General features: G+C 41.8%; 1 protein-coding gene across 1 annotated transcript in view; it reads right to left on the bottom strand.

The window, feature by feature from the left end:
• Window positions 1–17,724, bottom strand: part of AIDA (axin interactor, dorsalization associated) — a 133,672-nt gene that overhangs the window by 11,398 nt on the left and 104,550 nt on the right. The window lies entirely within an intron of this gene.

Below are 17,724 nucleotides of genomic sequence, written 5' to 3'. Positions count from 1 at the left end.
AAATAAATTTTTCATTTTGTCCACAATGAATCAAGAGCTAAGAAATCCTAAGGAAATATTACATAATTATTAAACTAGCAGACAGGAAAGCAAACTGTCCACAGCCAATTTAACAGCACTCTCCAAAACTATGGGGCCATCTCTAATGGCGGTACAGCTTTTTCTTTTGATTCAATAAATTTGAGTAATTTTTTTGGATAAAATAAAAGATAGTTAACCAATTCATAAGAAATACAGCATCGACAAGGAAATTTTAGAGTGAAGGAACCACCCAACTTCAAAACTCTAGGCTTATAAGTTAAGAATTCCTTCCTTTTCTTTTGAGTGGTACGCGCTAAGTCCGGAAAAACTTGTATTTTTTTGTCCCAAAAATAACTCATTAATATGTCTAAAGTAATACCTTAAAATATTGTTACGATCATATTCAAGCACAAATGTGACCAGTAATGTTGTCCATTCAGAAATCAAGAGGACTCCAGAAATTCAGTTAAATTTAAGTCTTTAGATATGACTGGTTGGTTTTTATCTTTAGGTAAACCAGATATACCCTTTATATATTGTGTCCATGTTATAGGGGGGTAAGCCTCCTCTGGAATCCCCAAAACATCTTTCAAGTATTTCTTAAGCATATCAAGGGCATTAATCAAAGGAGATTTCAGAAAGTTAAGGAATCTTAAGTTATTTCTTCGTACATTATTTTCTAAAAATTCCATCTTTCTTTCCTGAATTTCTCGTTCTTTGATTAAAGCTTCCGTTGTATTTTGAAGTTTAGCAATATCTCCTTCTGTTTTCAAGTTCTTGACACTCTGTTCTTGAAGTTCAGTGTTCAATATCTGATTAGATTTTTTTAAATCCGTTATTTCATTCTTGAAAGAAGCACTCAAAAGTAATGTACTGTTAATGCCCTGGATGGTATCCCATAGTGAATCCATAGTCACCACATTTGGTCTTATTAATCCTCCGATACTCACAGTTCCGATCTCCGGGACAGTATGCATGGTTCCCTGAGGGGGTTCCTGCAACGATGATTCTTTGCCCAGGGTTGATGTAGTCATGGGGCCTCCTTCTACCAGCGCCGAGGCTCTAGGCAGCTCCAAGGCCTCCAGACGCTGTTCTCCCATGACTAACGAATCGCTTCTGGGTTGCGGAGGTGCGGTGAGAGACGGGGGCTAAGCATCGCTCCCTCAGTGCTGCATTCGGCGTTAGATGGTGCCGAACCAATCAAAGTGGACGTCTGCTCTCCAGGGACTCCAGTCCAAAAGCCCTGCAAAGTCGTCTGGCAAAGGACAGGAGCTGACGGCAGTACCTTGGAGGCAGTAACCGCCGTTTTCCCTTTTCTTTTCCCCATCTCAAGTCGTGGAAAATAGTCGCCTGTCAGTTTCACTTGTTGAGCGTTCAGGAGCTGAGAGTCCCGACATCTGCTCTTGACGCCATCTTGATCAAGCCTAATGACATGTTTACAGTGGTGTGCTGGAGCCGGCTCGCACTGGCTCGCAAGAGCCGCTTGTTAAATTTTGCAAGATCTTGCGAGCCGGTTGTTCTCCAGGATGAGCCGGATCCAGTGAACGAGGTAAGCATGGCAGGAGGGCGCCACCACAGGCCATGCTTACCTCCCCTCCCGCTCCCATCCATGTCCAGCGAGTCTCTGTCGCCCCCATCCTCCCCTCCTGCTCCCATCTCTAGCCTTCCCTGTTTACTTCATGATGAGTTCGTTCCCTTAGTCCCGCCTTCTGACATCATTCTGACGTAATTTCCTTTTTCCGCGAAGGCAGGACTGAGGGAACGAACTCATCACGAAGCAAACAGGGAAGGCTAGAGATGGGCAGCAGGGCTTCAAATAACGCGGCGCTTCAATGGAGGTAATAAAAAAGGATGGATGGGAGCGGGAGGGGAGGGCAGGGGAGGGAGGAGAATCGCTGGGCATGGATAGGTAGAGGGGGGCAGGGGAGAGAAGAGAATTGATGGGCATGGATGGGTAGAGGGGGGTAGGGGAGAGAAGAGAATTGCTGGGCATGGATGGGTAGAGGGGGGCAGGGAAGAGAAGAGAATTGCTGGGCATGGATGGGTAGAGGGGGCAAGGGAGAGAAGAGAATTGCTGGGCATGGAGGGCAGGGGAGAGAAGAGAATTGCTGGACATGAATGGATAGAGGGGAGCAGGGGAGAGAAGAGAATTGCTGGGCATGGATGGGTAGAGGGGGCAAGGAAGAGAAGAGAATTGCTGGGCATGGAGGGCAGGGGAGAGAAGAGAATTGCTGGACATGAATGGATAGAGGGGAGCAGGGGAGAGAAGAGAATTGCTGGGCATGGATGGGTAGAGGGGGCAAGGAAGAGAAGAGAATTGCTGGGCATGGAGGGCAGGGGAGAGAAGAGAATTGCTGGACATGAATGGATAGAGGAGAGCAGGGGAGAGAAGAGAATTGCTGGGCATGGATGGGTAGAGGGGGGCAGGGGAGAGAAGAGAATTGCTGGGTATGGATAGATAGAGGGGGGCAGGGGAGAGAAGAGAATTGCTGGGTATGGATGGATAGAGGGAGGGCAGGGGAGAGAGGAGAGTTTCAGGACATGGATGGAGGGGAGGGCAAGAGAAATTCTGGACATGGATGGAGGGGAGGGAAGGGAGAGAAAAGAAATGTTGGACATGGAGGGAAGATAGAGGAAGGAGATTAGATGAGGGAAAAGGAAGTGAGGAGAGAAACTGCACATGGATGGAGAAAATAGGCAGAAGCTGGATCCACTGTACAGTCAAGTCTGCGGAGGACCAGAAATGAAGAAGAAAGGAGGAAAGAAAAGAAATAAATGGAAAGGAAGCCCTGGAAACGGAGTCAAAGGAACAGATGGAGAGCAGCAGAATCAGTTACTGGGCCAGCATGATCAGAGAAACAAAGTCACCAGACAACAAAAAAATAATTTTATTTTCATTATAGTGTTTGGAATATGTCCACTTTGAGAATCAGGTGCTGAACGTTAAAAGTTTATATTTATTTATTTACGGCATTTTATCCCATATTAAACATGAATTAGATTAGAACCTGGGATCATTTAATTTTTTTTTCCTGGACAAAATAATGCATTGCCCCCCCCCCCCCAACCCGGCTATAGCCAGCTCTGCAATTTTGAGGGGGCGCAGAGGTGGATGGAGGGGCGCCGAGGTGGACCGGGGAGAGCCTGTTGTTAAAAATTTACCAGCACACCACTGCATGTTTACAATTGAGAAGATTGCATAGTTACAACAATGTGTAGAAGACAGAAGATTGTAATATACCAAATGTATTACACCAAAAATATTTTATATTTTACACAAAATCATTTTCCCTCTTGTGAATTAGCAGATAGCAAGAAGTCCATCTATTCAAATTAATCACGTAAAAATAACTTCTCTTGTATAAAATATTTTTGGTATAATACATTTTGTTTTCATCATTGTACATTATCTGGACAATCTTCTTCTGTCTTCTATTCTACACATTTTTGTAACTATGCAATCTTCTCAATTATTTTAAACATGTCATTATATACATATACACATACACACACACTCAACATATGGAAACAAACTCAAAGAAAGTACAAATATGCAATAAGACAAACCAAAAGGTCATACTACAAAACCAAATTAGGACAAGACTACAAAGACACGAAGAAACTATATCACCTCGTGAACAAACTACTAGACACCATATCATTTACCACAACCAACACAGATATCCCATCTGCAAACGAACTTGCTAAATACTTTAAAGACAAAATTGTAAATTTATACAACACGCTACCACAGAACACCACCGACAGAGAAATTCATCGAATGCCTGGACCCAACCCTCGATGAATACCCAGCGGATCGAACCTGGACAAACTTCGCTCTCTTCACCCCCGAAACAGTCACCCAGGCGATTAATAAATTCGCCCAAGACTCACTGCAAATTGGACACCTGCCCCAGCTACCTAATAAAATCCGCTCCTCAACGCTTCATATTAGCTCTTACATCCCACCTTAATTACTTACTTCAACAAGGACTCTTCCCCAAGGAAAACGGCAACATCCTACTCACCCCTATACCAAAATATACAAAGAAAAAACCAAACGAAATCACCAACTACCGGCCGGTAGCATCTAATCCCACTGGTAGTCAAACTGATGGAAAGCATGGTAACCAAACAACTTACAAATTCTCAATACTACATACATCACAATCTGGATTTCGTTCCAACCACAGCACTGGAACAGTACTAATTACTCTCTTAACCTCAAACAAGAAATTGCAGCAGGCAAAAGCTTACTTCTACAATTCGACATGTCTAGCGTGTTCGACATGGTTAACCATAAAATATTACTAAACATCCTAGAATACTTCAGGATTGGCGGAAATGTACTTAGCTGGATAAAGGGCTTCCTAACCACTAGAACCTATCAAGTTAAATCAAATTCGAATATATCATCACCATGGGTTACAGACTGCGGTGTACCCCAAGGATCACCACTATCACCGATCCCCTGCAACCTAATGATGACCCCACTAGCCACATCCTTATCCAACCAAGGCCTTAACCCCTACATATACACAGATGATGTCATGATATACATCCCCTTCAAATACGACCCAACAGAAATCTCCAACGAAACCAAACTCATCCTGCAAATCATGAACTCATAGGCGGATGCATTCCAACTAAAACTAAACGCAGAAAAAACACAGTGTCTCATCCTCACATCCCAATATAACACGAATAAAACCAATAATATAACCACCCCAGACTTCACCCTCCCTGTTTCGGAAAGCCTAAAAATTCTCGGAGTTACCATCGATCAAAACCTCACACTTGAAACCCAAGCGAAAATCACAAGAAAAATGTTCCAATCAATGTGGAAACTCAAATGAATAAAACCTTTTTTCCCCGAGAGCAATATTCCACAACCTGGTACAATCAATGGTACTAAGTCACTATTGTAATGCAATCTATGCGGGATGCAAGGAACAAATCATAAAGAAACTCCAAACTGCTCAAAACACCGCAGCCAGCCTTATTTTTGGAAAAAAGATATGACAGCGCTAAACCCCTACGCAAAAAACTACACTGGCTCCCAATCAAAGAACGTATTGCCTTTAAAATCTGCACTCTAGTTCATAAAATCATCTACGGCGAGGTCCCGAGATACATGATAGACCTCATCAACCTACCAGCCAGAAACATTACAAGATCAACACGTACATACTTAAACCTCCATCACCCAAGATGCAAAAGACTTAAATATAAATCAACCTATGCATCCAGCTTCTCCTTCATAAGCACGCAATTATGGAACGCACTACCAAACGCCATGAAAACAATGCATGATCTACCAAAATTTCGGAAATCACTAAAAACTAATCTATTCAAAAAGACATACCCCAATGACCCAACCTAAATGCCTCGATCCTGCAACACAAGGAAACTACTACCCGACCTGGACAAAACTTAACCCTTCCTCCCTATTCCCTAATGTGTCTATCACACATGAACCTTCTACTATATCACTTTGTATCTGTTATACCGGAACTGGTGATCGCCACCATGGTACTATGTAAGCCACATTGAGCCTGCAAATAGGTGGGAAAATGTGGGATACAAATGCAATAAATAAAATAAATATTTTATATTCTGTTGAAGTTTTGAAGTTGATATAAATATGTCGGGTTTTTTTTTTAGACTCCTAATGCAGGTATTACAGCCGAAACACAGTGCTGTGTCGAGTCATTTAAGTACTTTTATGGAATACAGTTTTAAACCTTCATCGTCCACGTGGTTCTCTTTGGAAGTGTCCTGTTGACTACACTACTCCACCCCTGCATTTCCAACTCTCCAAGACACACTTCCCCTACCTTCCCCCAGCATAGCTGTTCTGTTTTCACATGGCACCATATTCCAGATTCTATATAGATCACTCAAAGTTGGACATGGAAATTTGGGCACACAGGGCAGATGTGAGCGCAAATTAATGAGTTAACAATGTATCAATCAATAATTGGAGTTAATTGGCATCAATTTGGATTTGTATGCACATCTGCCCTAGTCGCTATTCTATAACATCTGTGCCTAAATTTCATAGCATGCATCTCTAAAGGGGGTGTGGCCATGGGGGGGGGGGCATGGGCAGGTCAGGGGCTTTCCCAGAAATTAGGCATGATGTTACAGAATATTTGGATTTGCATGCCCAATTGTAGGTGTTAAGTCCTCACACCCAAAGTTAGGTGCGGGAATTTGCTTTAAGTGCTATTTTATAAAGATCGTTTCGTACTAAGTGACCTTTATAGTATTGGTGCAGATCTTAATGGAGACTAACTTTGGGCGCATTTAATGAATCCGGCCCCATATCACTCAGTGAGTTTGAGGTCCACAATGCCCAAACCACTGGAAACTCTATAGGAGGTTTGACACTACAAAACATAGTCTTGTAACTCTGCAGTGCAACCCCCCCCTCCAAAAACCCAGAATCACTGCTCGGTAAGTAGAACTGACTATAAGCTTCCACAGCAGGTGGGGGGGTGAGGGTGGGGTGGGGCAGTCAGGTTGTAGGAAATGGAAGCGGGGATAGGATTGTAGATGCTACCTCATAGAAGCAGCAGACAAGGACCAAGATTATGTAGTGGAAGACAGTGTAGAGAAGAGGAGCTTTGGGGTGAGGGAAAAGTGTTAAGGGGGAGAAGTGTTGAAGAAGAATGTATAGGGAGAGATGGGCTGGGAAAAGGGGAGCACAGACTAAGGAGGTCTTTTACTAAGTTGCACTAGCATTTTTAGCTAGCGCTAAACACAGATGCCCGTAGGAATATAATGGGCGTATCAGCGTTCAGCGCCAGCTGATTTTTAGTGCAAGCTACAAATGCTAGTGCACCCTAGTAAAAAAAACAAACAAAAAAAAAACTCTGACAGTATGGCAACTAACTTTGCTTTGAGTCTGAATACACACGAGCAGCTGAGTCAACCATGTCACTGGCAAGCCAAGCCACTATGTCCCTTCAAAACATTTAGGGAAAGACCTACTTTCTCTTACTAGTGGCAGGTAGTATAATAAATATCAGTCCACGGGCTGTAAGCATACTTGGAAAAGGAATGACCAATGGATGGTAAATGCAAGAAAGAACGTTCTTCACTTCTGTTGCAGAAGCCTGAATTGTCTGTTGAGAGTTAGCACCTTTTTTTTTTTAAATTTGCACTGTCCTTGATGTCTCTCTCATATCCTAATTCGCTGGGATTACAGGCCACTTCTAAGGGCCCCTTTACTCACAACCACCTCAGGTAAAGCACTTGCTTATTTCTATTACTACTTGATGACAGTCCCCCACTTCCCTTTTCCTGCTGCATACAGTTCCCTCTGAATTTCCTTCCTAAATGTATATTCTTTAGGTTGCAACACACTCAAATCAAATCTTATATGAGAACTTTCACTTGGATATTCTTTGTCATCCTGGCTACCTGCACTTATTTCACTATCCCTTAAAGGGAGTGGTGTGTGGTTTAGCTGTTATCTGCTGTTCTCATCTTACAATGCATTCTTATAAATCTGCATGCTTTTCAACACCTGAAACCCTGTCTTTCACTGTCTCTCCCCCCCCCCCCCCCCCCCACACTTAGACTTTCTTCTTCTTCTCTATTATCCTTCCCTTGTAACGCTTCCAGCTCTCCCTACTCTCTATGGTGTTATTTCCTCTGAAATTCTTTCCTCTTAACCATGTATTTTTCTTTGTGATCTCAACACACATTTTGACAATATCTCTGACCCTACAGCTTAGGATTGTTTATCTTGCTTTCATGATACTGGACTGACTTGTCCCTTCCCAAACATTGTGCAGGACATACTCTTGATAGTTTGATAACTACTATTGCTTTTCATCAAATATTATTTCTCTCTCCACTCTTGTGCTCCCTTGATCTGACCACTCCTTGCTTTTTTTCTCCTTGTAGTTAGATTGCCAATCTCTGCTAGTCATTTTTCAATCAGATGCTTCAATAGCCTATCTCATGAAACCTCCTTTGGCTCTTCTGATTTCACATCTCTACCTCTGGTAACTCAAGTCCAAAACTGGAATACCATCTTGTGTTCTGCCCTTGACAGGGTTGCCCACGAGCATCTCTGAAGAAACAACTCCATCAGACTGAAAAGGCCTGGTGGTGTGATTCCTCACCCTCTAATTTTAGAATATTCAAACAAAATTGCCTCTACTGTAGGTCCCGCTCTGGCACAAACAAAAAGAAATTGTCTCTCCAAGTTACTAACACCTGACTCTACCTCCTCATGTCTCTATCATACTCTTAGGCACCTTATCAACTCTGCCCAACTGTAAAAGTTCCATTGTCTTCAGTAGATGACTGTGCAACCGCTTTTTCTGACATTATCATGAATCTACATCAGTCTTACACCATTATCCCCTCTTCCCCCTCCCATCCACAGATCAATCTAAACCGGATGTTAATGCCCCTGTTGTTTTTCTTTCCAGCTTTGGTCTTCACTTGAGTCATTGTCCACTTGCTTCTTCACCGAACCCTTCCTCATCACATACTGATCCAATACCAGCAAACCTTTATGTGTGCTACTCACAGCCACTCCCTTCTTTCCTTGCACTCTATAGTGACCATCAATTTGTCCTCTGGTGTCTTTTCTGGTATTTGAAAAAGAGGTAGCAGTGTGACCTCACCCTAAAAACACAAAGGCTGATCCTTCTTCAGGCAATAATTATAGACGTGTTTCCAAACTCCCCATTCACCTCTAAAGTGGTTGAGAAGTTCGTTGTGAGTTAGCTCATGGACTACCTTGAAACTATTAATGTTTTACACCAGTGATTCCCTAATCTGCCCTGATTTTCAGGATATCCACAATGAATATTCATGAGATCGATTTTATCTACATAGATTTGCATACTAAGGAGGCAGTGTATGCAAATTGATGATGTGCTTATTCATTATGGATATCCTGAAAATATGACTGGCTGGGGTTTCTCCTGGACAGGTTTTGTAACCCCTGCTTTACACCCACAAAGAACATTCAGAGTTCATCATTCAACCAAATTTTCCTGGATCTTACCAATTACATTAGGATGATCCTCAATAGAGGAAGGGATATTCTTGTATCTCTCAATCTTTCAGCTACATTTGACTTGGTCTATCATGACAAGCTTTTTCAGAGACTAGCTGATTTACCATATTTTCATGCATAGAATGCACACATTACATGTGTTTTGACCAATTTTTTCACCCCCTGCATGCTATATGCATGACTCCCATTTGCCCTCTATGATACCAGTTTTATTTTAGTAACTGCATGCATCACTCAAAGAAATGGGGAAGCAGTTGTGTGATATTAACAATGAATTTTATTTCTATCCTGGGGCTGAAATAAAAAAACAGATGAACACATTGGACAATATGGCAACTTCAACCACTGCACTGATGCCTAGACCTAGATAAATGATATACAAAAAAGTGAGCAACTTTATAATATAACCAGGTTCACAGACACTCAGCGAACCATCGAGTGGGCAGTGAAAGGTTCACGGACACTCGGCCCACACCATCTTGTAGGCAGTGACAGGTTCACGGACACTTGACACACATACCTCGGGTGGGCGATGACAGGTTCATGGACACTTGGCCAACATACTACAGGTGGGCAGAGGCATCACAGCAACATTTAGCCTATCTTATAGGTAACTAGAATTAGGTATATTTATCTAACATAGAATGTTATTGGTCATCAAAGTTACTTAGGCATAAAAAATGCCCTTAATCATCCTCTTCACCAGAGGACTCCTCAGAATCTTCAGTCAGGTTCATTGTCACTATCATCCTTAAAATACTGAAGTATTGCCTGCAGATGTTCTTCTGTAATAACCCTGTCAGCATCGTCAGTGCTGTTATGATCACTGTTGTTTTCTTATAATTGCTGTTGACCTGATATTCCAGCACTCTTAAATCAATTTCAAACTGTTTCTGGCTTTATTTTGTTCCATACAGTGACCAACTGTTTGTGTACTCCAGCACATGTGTATCGTCTCAAGCACCCAGCTGACTTGAAAGTATGTGTTCCCGTCTAAATCCATTCTTCCATTCTGACCCTACAAACATCTTAAATGGGTGGTATACGATAGAGAATGATACTGAGATGGGGACATGGGGTTACCTGCAAGGACAGGGACAGAGCCCAGAGGAACAGGGACAAACTTCACCCCCCCCTGTTACTCTCTAAAAGCTTGATAGTAGCCTTAAATAGGCTGTTCTAACTAGATGGACCAACATCTATAAAATGCTAGTATCAATATGTAAAACTAACACATCTTAGACAACTAGCAACTGAATTCAAGGATAAAAAGCTGCAGAAGCTGTTTTTGGATTTAAATGAAGCACTGTTAAATGACATCATTTGTGTCTTGTCTTTGATGTTTATTTATTGCATTTGTATCCCACATTTTCCCACCTCTTTGCAGGCTCAATGTGGCTTACATTATATCATGAATAGTGGAAATACATAAGAAAATAGACAATTAGTATTGCATAAGGATCTTGGGTTACATGATAATGATAAAGCATGACAGTGGAAAACAAGCAATTATCGTAAGGCAATTCTGGATATGTGTGTAGGAGATCACATTTGTTGGTCTTTGTGGTATATCTTGTCAAAGAGATGGGTCTTTAGTAATTTGCGGAAGTTAATTCATAGATCATTTTTAAGTTGCGCGGCAGTGCGTTCCAGAATTGTGTGCTCAAGTAGGAAAAGGTTGACGCATGCATTAGTTTGTATTTTAGACCTTTGCAGTTGGGGAAGTGAAGATTATAAGTCTAGCTGCTGTGTTCTGGGCCATCTGAAGTTTCTTATTTGCTCTTTGCAGCCAGCATAGAGTGCGTTGCAATAATCTAGATGACTGAGTACCATTGATTGTACCAGGTTACGGAAGACGGTATTTGATGTGACAACAAGAGTCTTGTCAGCTGATCAGCCTCCTACTATCTACAACATCCTTCCATCATGTGCCCAGTTGCTCAAGCAGCTTACAGTTACTGCACCAGATTCATCCATTGTTGTTGGCATCAAGGAGCATTTACAACACTTAATAGACACTTATTTTCCTGTTTATCCACTACAGTGTTGATTTTCTTCTACACCCACGTCTGAAAGGCAATGCATTTATCTTACCAGATGATGTAAAAACACAGGCAACTGAATCTTTCAGAAGGTTGTACCAAAACCCGATCAAAATGGAAAACTCAAGTCCATCAATATCAACAACTCAAGATCCTCCACAATTCACATTCCCAGAAAGTATCACATCTGTGGAAGAGCCCTCCCCTCCTCCAAAAGACTAAAAATGTTAGTTTTGTGGCAACTTTTATGGAACAATGCTCCTTTGAAGGCTATTGTTAATGAATTGGAGAGTTATTTATAGTAACATAGTAAATGACGGCAGATAAAGACCTGTACGGTCCATCCAGTCTGCCCAACAAGATAAACTCATTTTACATGGTATGTGATACTTTATATGTATACCCGAGTTTGATTTGTCCATGCCTCTCTCAGGGCACAGACCGTAGAAGTCTGCCCAGTACTGTTTTTGTACTAAGTTCTGAAGCTAACATCGAAGCCCCTTAAAATTTACACTCCAGCCCATCCCTATCTATTCAGTCACGATCAGGGCATAGACCGTAGAAGTCTGCCCAGCTCCCATTTTGTTTACAATTACCGGCGTCGCCACCCAATCTCTGCTAAGATTCCACGGAACCATTCCTTCTAAACAGTATTCCTTTGTGTTTATCCAACGCATGTTTGAATTCCATTACCGTTTTCATCTCCACCACCTCCTGCGGGAGGGCATTCCACATTTCCACCACCGTGAAAAAATACTTCCTGACATTAGTCCTGAGTCTGCCCCCCTTCAACCTCAATTCATGTCCTCTAGTTCTACTGTCTTCCCGTCTCCGGAAAAGGTTCGTTTGCGGATTAATACCTTTCAAATATTTGAACATCTGTATCCTATCAGCCCTGTTTCTCCTTTCCTCCAAGGTATACATGTTCAGGTCAGCAAGTCCCTCCTCGTACGGTTTGCAACGCAAATCCCATACCATTTTCGTAGCTTTTCTTTGCACCGCTTCCAGTCTTTTTTCCATCTTTAGCGAGACACAGCCTCTAAAACTGAACACAATATTCCAAGTGGGGCCTCACCAACGACTTGTAGAGCGGCATCAACACCTCCTTTCTTCTGCTGGTTATGCCCCTCTACGCAGCCTAGTATCCTTCTGGCCATGGCCGTCGCCTTGTTGCATTGTTTCTTCACCTTCAGATCCTCCGACACCAACACCCCAAGGTCTCTCTCCTGAGTCAAGCTTACTAATCTATCCCCTCCTATCCAGTATCTCTCTTTTGGGCTTCTGCACCACTAGTGCATCACTCTACACTTCTTGGCATTAAATTTTAACTTCATATGCACATACATTAGAAACCGTTGTACATCACTACTAAATATTTTTTTGATTTTTTTTAATATGCTGTAAATCACTCGTGAATAACAATTGTAGCATGCAATTGTTAATTTTAGTGGGTGCTCAGTAAAAACATGTTGCTGTGGCTGGACTGAACCTCAGCATCGTCGCACCTCTGCCCTCCCTACCATCACCTTAATAATGTAGACTGACTGTACAGAGTCAAGCCTGTATAAAGGTATCACTTAAATAGTGGAAAAATCCCTACTACTTAGCTTGGGATCAGAGGAGGCCAGCTGAGGATCTCTTCATGCTCATCAATAGTGCCATTGCTCTTGTGATCCGTGTTGGTATTTAAAATGTTATAGAGCTTTCAATTATCCTTCTATTCATTCTAGAGTTCATATTCATGTATTTAAATATTCTTCCAAACAGTTGTTCTCTACACAACATGTGTTTCGCTAGAATCGCATCATCAGGAGAACTTGAGAAGAGAACTGAAAAACAATCCTCATGAACTGAAAAACAATCCTCATAATCTGAAACAATCTGAAAGGTGCGCCACCTGTCAGCCGCGGAAGAGCAGAATGGCGCACCTTTCAGATGGGAGTAAGGTAATGAAGATACTGTCATGTTCCTGCAGTGGAGAAAAAAGCTGGGGTAATTGTTCTTATTCATAGTAGTATACAAATGGTTACACACAAGGTTCTTTCAGACCTGCCACATAGATATGTAGTTGCCATGGTATCACTGGACCGGGTGAAATGTGTTCCATGTAATGTCTATGCATCTAACACCTATGATAAGTCATTTTATACTTCTTTATTGAAACTTTTACACACTTATGCTGATTTACCGGTTATTGTGGGTGGTGATTACAATGAGGACCATTTTTTGTTTTGGATTGATCTCATATGGCCAAGGCCTCAACATGCTCTGCCCGGGGTGGGTGGGGGGAGGAGGTTTTTTGAGACTTTGTGAAGCTATGGAGCTGGTGGATGTGTAGAGAACCTTGCATCCATTGGAACATGATTATACTCACATATCGAGGGCACACTCCACCGTATCCAGACTTGATTACATTTTAATCTCTAGGTCTCTCCTTTCAGCGGTGGACTCAGTAACTATCAGGCCCATTGAAATTTCGGATCATGCTTAGGTGAGTCTGTTGCTTATTTTTATCAGTGGGCCAAATATGAATGCACCACTGGTAGCTTCCCCGTCAACTGTATAGGGATGACAAATTTTGGGATTATCTCCTGGATAAATGGCGACTTTACGAGCAATGTAACCAGGCTCATCTAATTGAGCCAATTCTATACTGGGAAGCAGCAAATGCTTATTCAAGCTATCAAAAGAAAGTCAGGGACTGTAAGTTATTGTGATTGGAGAGAAGAGTCACTCAATTGCATTAGTTGTATGGGCACCATCACTCCCTAAAGTATAAACAATTGTTGCTGGAGGTGCAGCAGACGACTTTAAATTCCTTATTACATCAATCGGCCCAAAAATCCTTTAAATACTGTAAGTACTGTTTGTATAAACATGCAAATAAAAGTGGTCACTTTTTAACTTGCTTGGTGAAGTGTTCCAGGGATCCTACTAAAATATTAGCACTGAGAAATAGTTGTGGAGATTTGATACATACGGATCAGGGCATTAACAACCTTTTTCAGTCTTTTTTTTTTACAAAATTATATTCCGCTGAAGAGGCACATTTGGATAGTGAGGTCTATTTGTCTAGTTCGGATCTTCTACAGGTTACGGTTGCTGTTTTGGATAACCTTAATGCCCGGATTCAACCGGTGGAATGGGCTATCCATCAGAGACCCCCGGAACAAGGCAGCAGGCCCCGATGGGTTTCAGGGGGAGTTTTATAAACTGCTTAAAGACACCCTAGTGCTTGTTCTTACATCTATATTCATTGCTTTTCTGGACGCAGGTTTCTTGCCAGATTCTCGTTGTATGGCTCACATTATAGTATTATTAAAGCCGGAGAGGAATCCTCAATGACCTGAGTCTTATTGCCCCATTTCGCTTCTAAATTTTGAAGCAAAATTGTTTGCTAAAATTTTGGCCAAATAGGCTAGCCAAGGTGTCAACCTCACTGATGGATGAATCGCAGGTGGGCTTTGTTAGTGAGACAGCAGTATCCAAAAATATTAGGAAAAATATAGTTACATTAGAGAAGGCGAAGTGTGATGGGATCCCCTCATTACTAGTCAATTTCAATGCTGAAAAAGTATGTGGGAGTTTCTTCATAGGACACTCACAGCCTATGGGATTCAGGGTCTTTGCAGAAGCTATTTTGACATTATATAATCAGCCCCAGGCTCAACTCTGGGTAAATGGTCCTCTTTCCGGAGCTTTCTAAGTTCAGCAGGGTACTCACAGGGTTGCCCTCTGTCCCTGTTATTGTTTGTTCTAACTCTTGACCCACTGATCAGAGAGATTAAGACTAACCTGGAGATTGTTGGGTTCTCAATTGGAGGTTGCGGGTTTTAAAATTGCAGCTTTTGCCAATGATCTTTGGGTTTACTTGCAGTTGGGTTTACTTGCAGGAGCCAGCCCCAGAGATCATTATCAATTCTGTTAGAGAGTTTCCACGAATATGGGGACTTTGCAGGTTTGCACTTAAATTTGTATAAATCGGAAGCCTTAACTTGGCCGGTAGGATTTCCAAAGGCGTGGGGAGAATCTTTTCCACTTAAGTGGGTGCAGGGCTCTTTTTGCTACCTAGGAATCCGCTTGGCTATAGACCATAATGCAGTGTTGCCACGTGAATATAGATATGCTTCTTTCAGATACTAAACGACATTTGAATCTTTGGGCTTATTTGCCTCTTTCGTTGATGGGGAAGATACAGTTATATCTAATGATTTTATTCCTCTGATTATACATTATGCAGACCTTGCCATTATGTTTGCTCAGCTATGATATCAAGGCTTTACAGTGGCTGCTCAGTGGGGTTTTTTTGTCAGGTAAGAAACCGAAGCTGCGGTGGCAGCATATGATCGAAAATTGGAGCCGGGGAGGCCTTGGGATCCCTAATCTCAACCTTTACAACCAAGTGTGTTTGCTCATTTGTGAGACTGGGTTTTGGAAACTCTCAGTACACAGATCTCTCCTATGAACTAGATTATTTTCATCCCTGGCATCCTATTGCTCTTCTACATACTCGCTTGTCTGATATTCCGGCTCGGCTCAGAAAGTCTACCTTCTGCGGCCAATTTGGCACTTGTGGAGAGAGATACTTTCCCACTGGAATCAGAATCACCATAGTAGTGTGTTAATGCCTTTGATGGGCAATGTTGCATTCCAACCTGGCTTGGATAATGCGGTGGAGGACTAAGGGTACCATCTTTTTGGAGCATTTAATGCATGCCAATGGCTCGATCTTGTATCCTGCAGAGTTCCAGCAGAGGTCTATGCTACGCCATCAGACCAGTTTGCATATGCACAATTTGCTCATTTCTTCCATAGTTTACCATCTGATACTTTGAATTTCCAGTTTGGGTCACAGCTATAGGAGTTTCTTGAGGGCGATGTGGTGGGTCAGATTTCCATCTTGTTGTTTCATAAGTAGTTGTCCCAGTATCACCCTCCTCTAGAATACACTGCATTGGAGGACACATGGACTAAATATCTAGGTCAGCCTTTGAGAGTCGCTTTTGATGTTCATACCTTTCCACTAATTCCGACCTTGGTCCATCAGGCAGAGATACAGGAATGTCATTTATTGTATGCTACACCATGCTTGTAGAGCCTTCCTGGGCAGGTTGTGCGAATTCTGCTTGTAGCTCATGGTTTATGGGCCAGTAGGAAGGTCCAAGCCTTTTGGGTGGCTCTTCTCACATATCTGCAGAATCTTTTGGAGCATCCTCCATCTCTCTCACTGGAGGGTATGTTATTTTTAATAGACTGTCCCTTTTAGGAGAAAGAGGTAAAGGGGTTTTCTCTTGTTTGGGTAAGGCTTTTATGCTGAGCAAGAAATGTGTTTTAAATCACTGGACTTTGGAATTACCACCCACCTTTTGGTACTGGCGGAATAAATTACATGCTCTGATGTGGGAATCTCATGGTGCCTGCCATCACCCTAAACGTCAGAAATCCTTTTTGAGTGTCTGGGACCCTTATTTGGCCTCAATTTCCCCAGCTGCACGTAGTCATGTTCTGAACTAGATACAGTCATAAATTGTGAGGGTGGATAATGGGAGGGAGGTCATGGGGGGTTTAGATTGTGGGGGGGCATAGTGGTTTGAGGTCATAACACCACAGACCTCAAACCAAACCTAATCTTTTTTTCTGGATGTTTTGCTGTGTATGGGGTGGGAGAGGGTTTGAGGGAGGGGGTTTGTATGTTTCAATTGTACTGCTTGTTCCATCATTTCCTAATAAAAAGATATGTTAATAATAAAGATTGAAATGTGTATATTTATAATCCATAGTTTGTAATTCCTGGAAATGACCAGCTTCCTTTTACTGGAATCCGCTTTGAACCAAGAGATATTAGCGGAATACAAGTCATATTGTTATGTTATTCATCAGAATGCTTGTGCAAGTTTAATGAAGAAGACAGATTCTGGATGTTTACTTTCATATTTCAAAATTTTGTGTATTTCGGTTTGATGACACTTAAGCAGGCCTAGAGGCCTATGATATAAACTTCACAGGTATAATTAGTTCTATGAAGCCCATTCTCCTTTGGCTTGGGGAATGTACAAGCCTTGGCATACACACACATCAATTCTTTTTTTAAATTACCTTGTGGGCATGGGGTTTTCTTGCTCATACATCCTGTTTCTTAAGATCTTTAATAGGCCATTCTACAATTCCAAAGCTGTATGAGTACAGAAATTTAAAAAAACAAGGCATGCAGTCCACTAAATCAAACGTGGAAGATAAAAATAAAAAAGGGGCAGACCTTGTGAGAAAAAAAACACACAGTCTTTATTTTACTAAAAGCTCCCACATATTTGAATGCCTGGGAGCTTATAGTTAACAAATAAAGACCGTTTTTTTTCTCATAAGGTCTGCCTCTTTGGTTTATCTTCCATCCACACTGAGTATAGGAATGACTTGTATTTTATTTCATGATGTTAAAGCACTTTTCAATATCTATTTTAATACCCCATATTCTTTTTTTTCTCTCTCTTTTATTAAAGATTTTGTGCAGTCATGTCCACTTTACAACATCAAAATCCCATAAGGATACATAATCCAGAGATTTAAAAAAAAGATAAAAACTTCTCCTTCCCTCCCTCTCTCCACCAGCAAATTTCC

This window comes from Microcaecilia unicolor, chromosome 3 (genome assembly GCF_901765095.1).
Source record: "Microcaecilia unicolor chromosome 3, aMicUni1.1, whole genome shotgun sequence".
NCBI lineage: Eukaryota > Metazoa > Chordata > Amphibia > Gymnophiona > Siphonopidae > Microcaecilia > Microcaecilia unicolor.
This window is presented reverse-complemented; position numbering and strand designations above follow the sequence as displayed.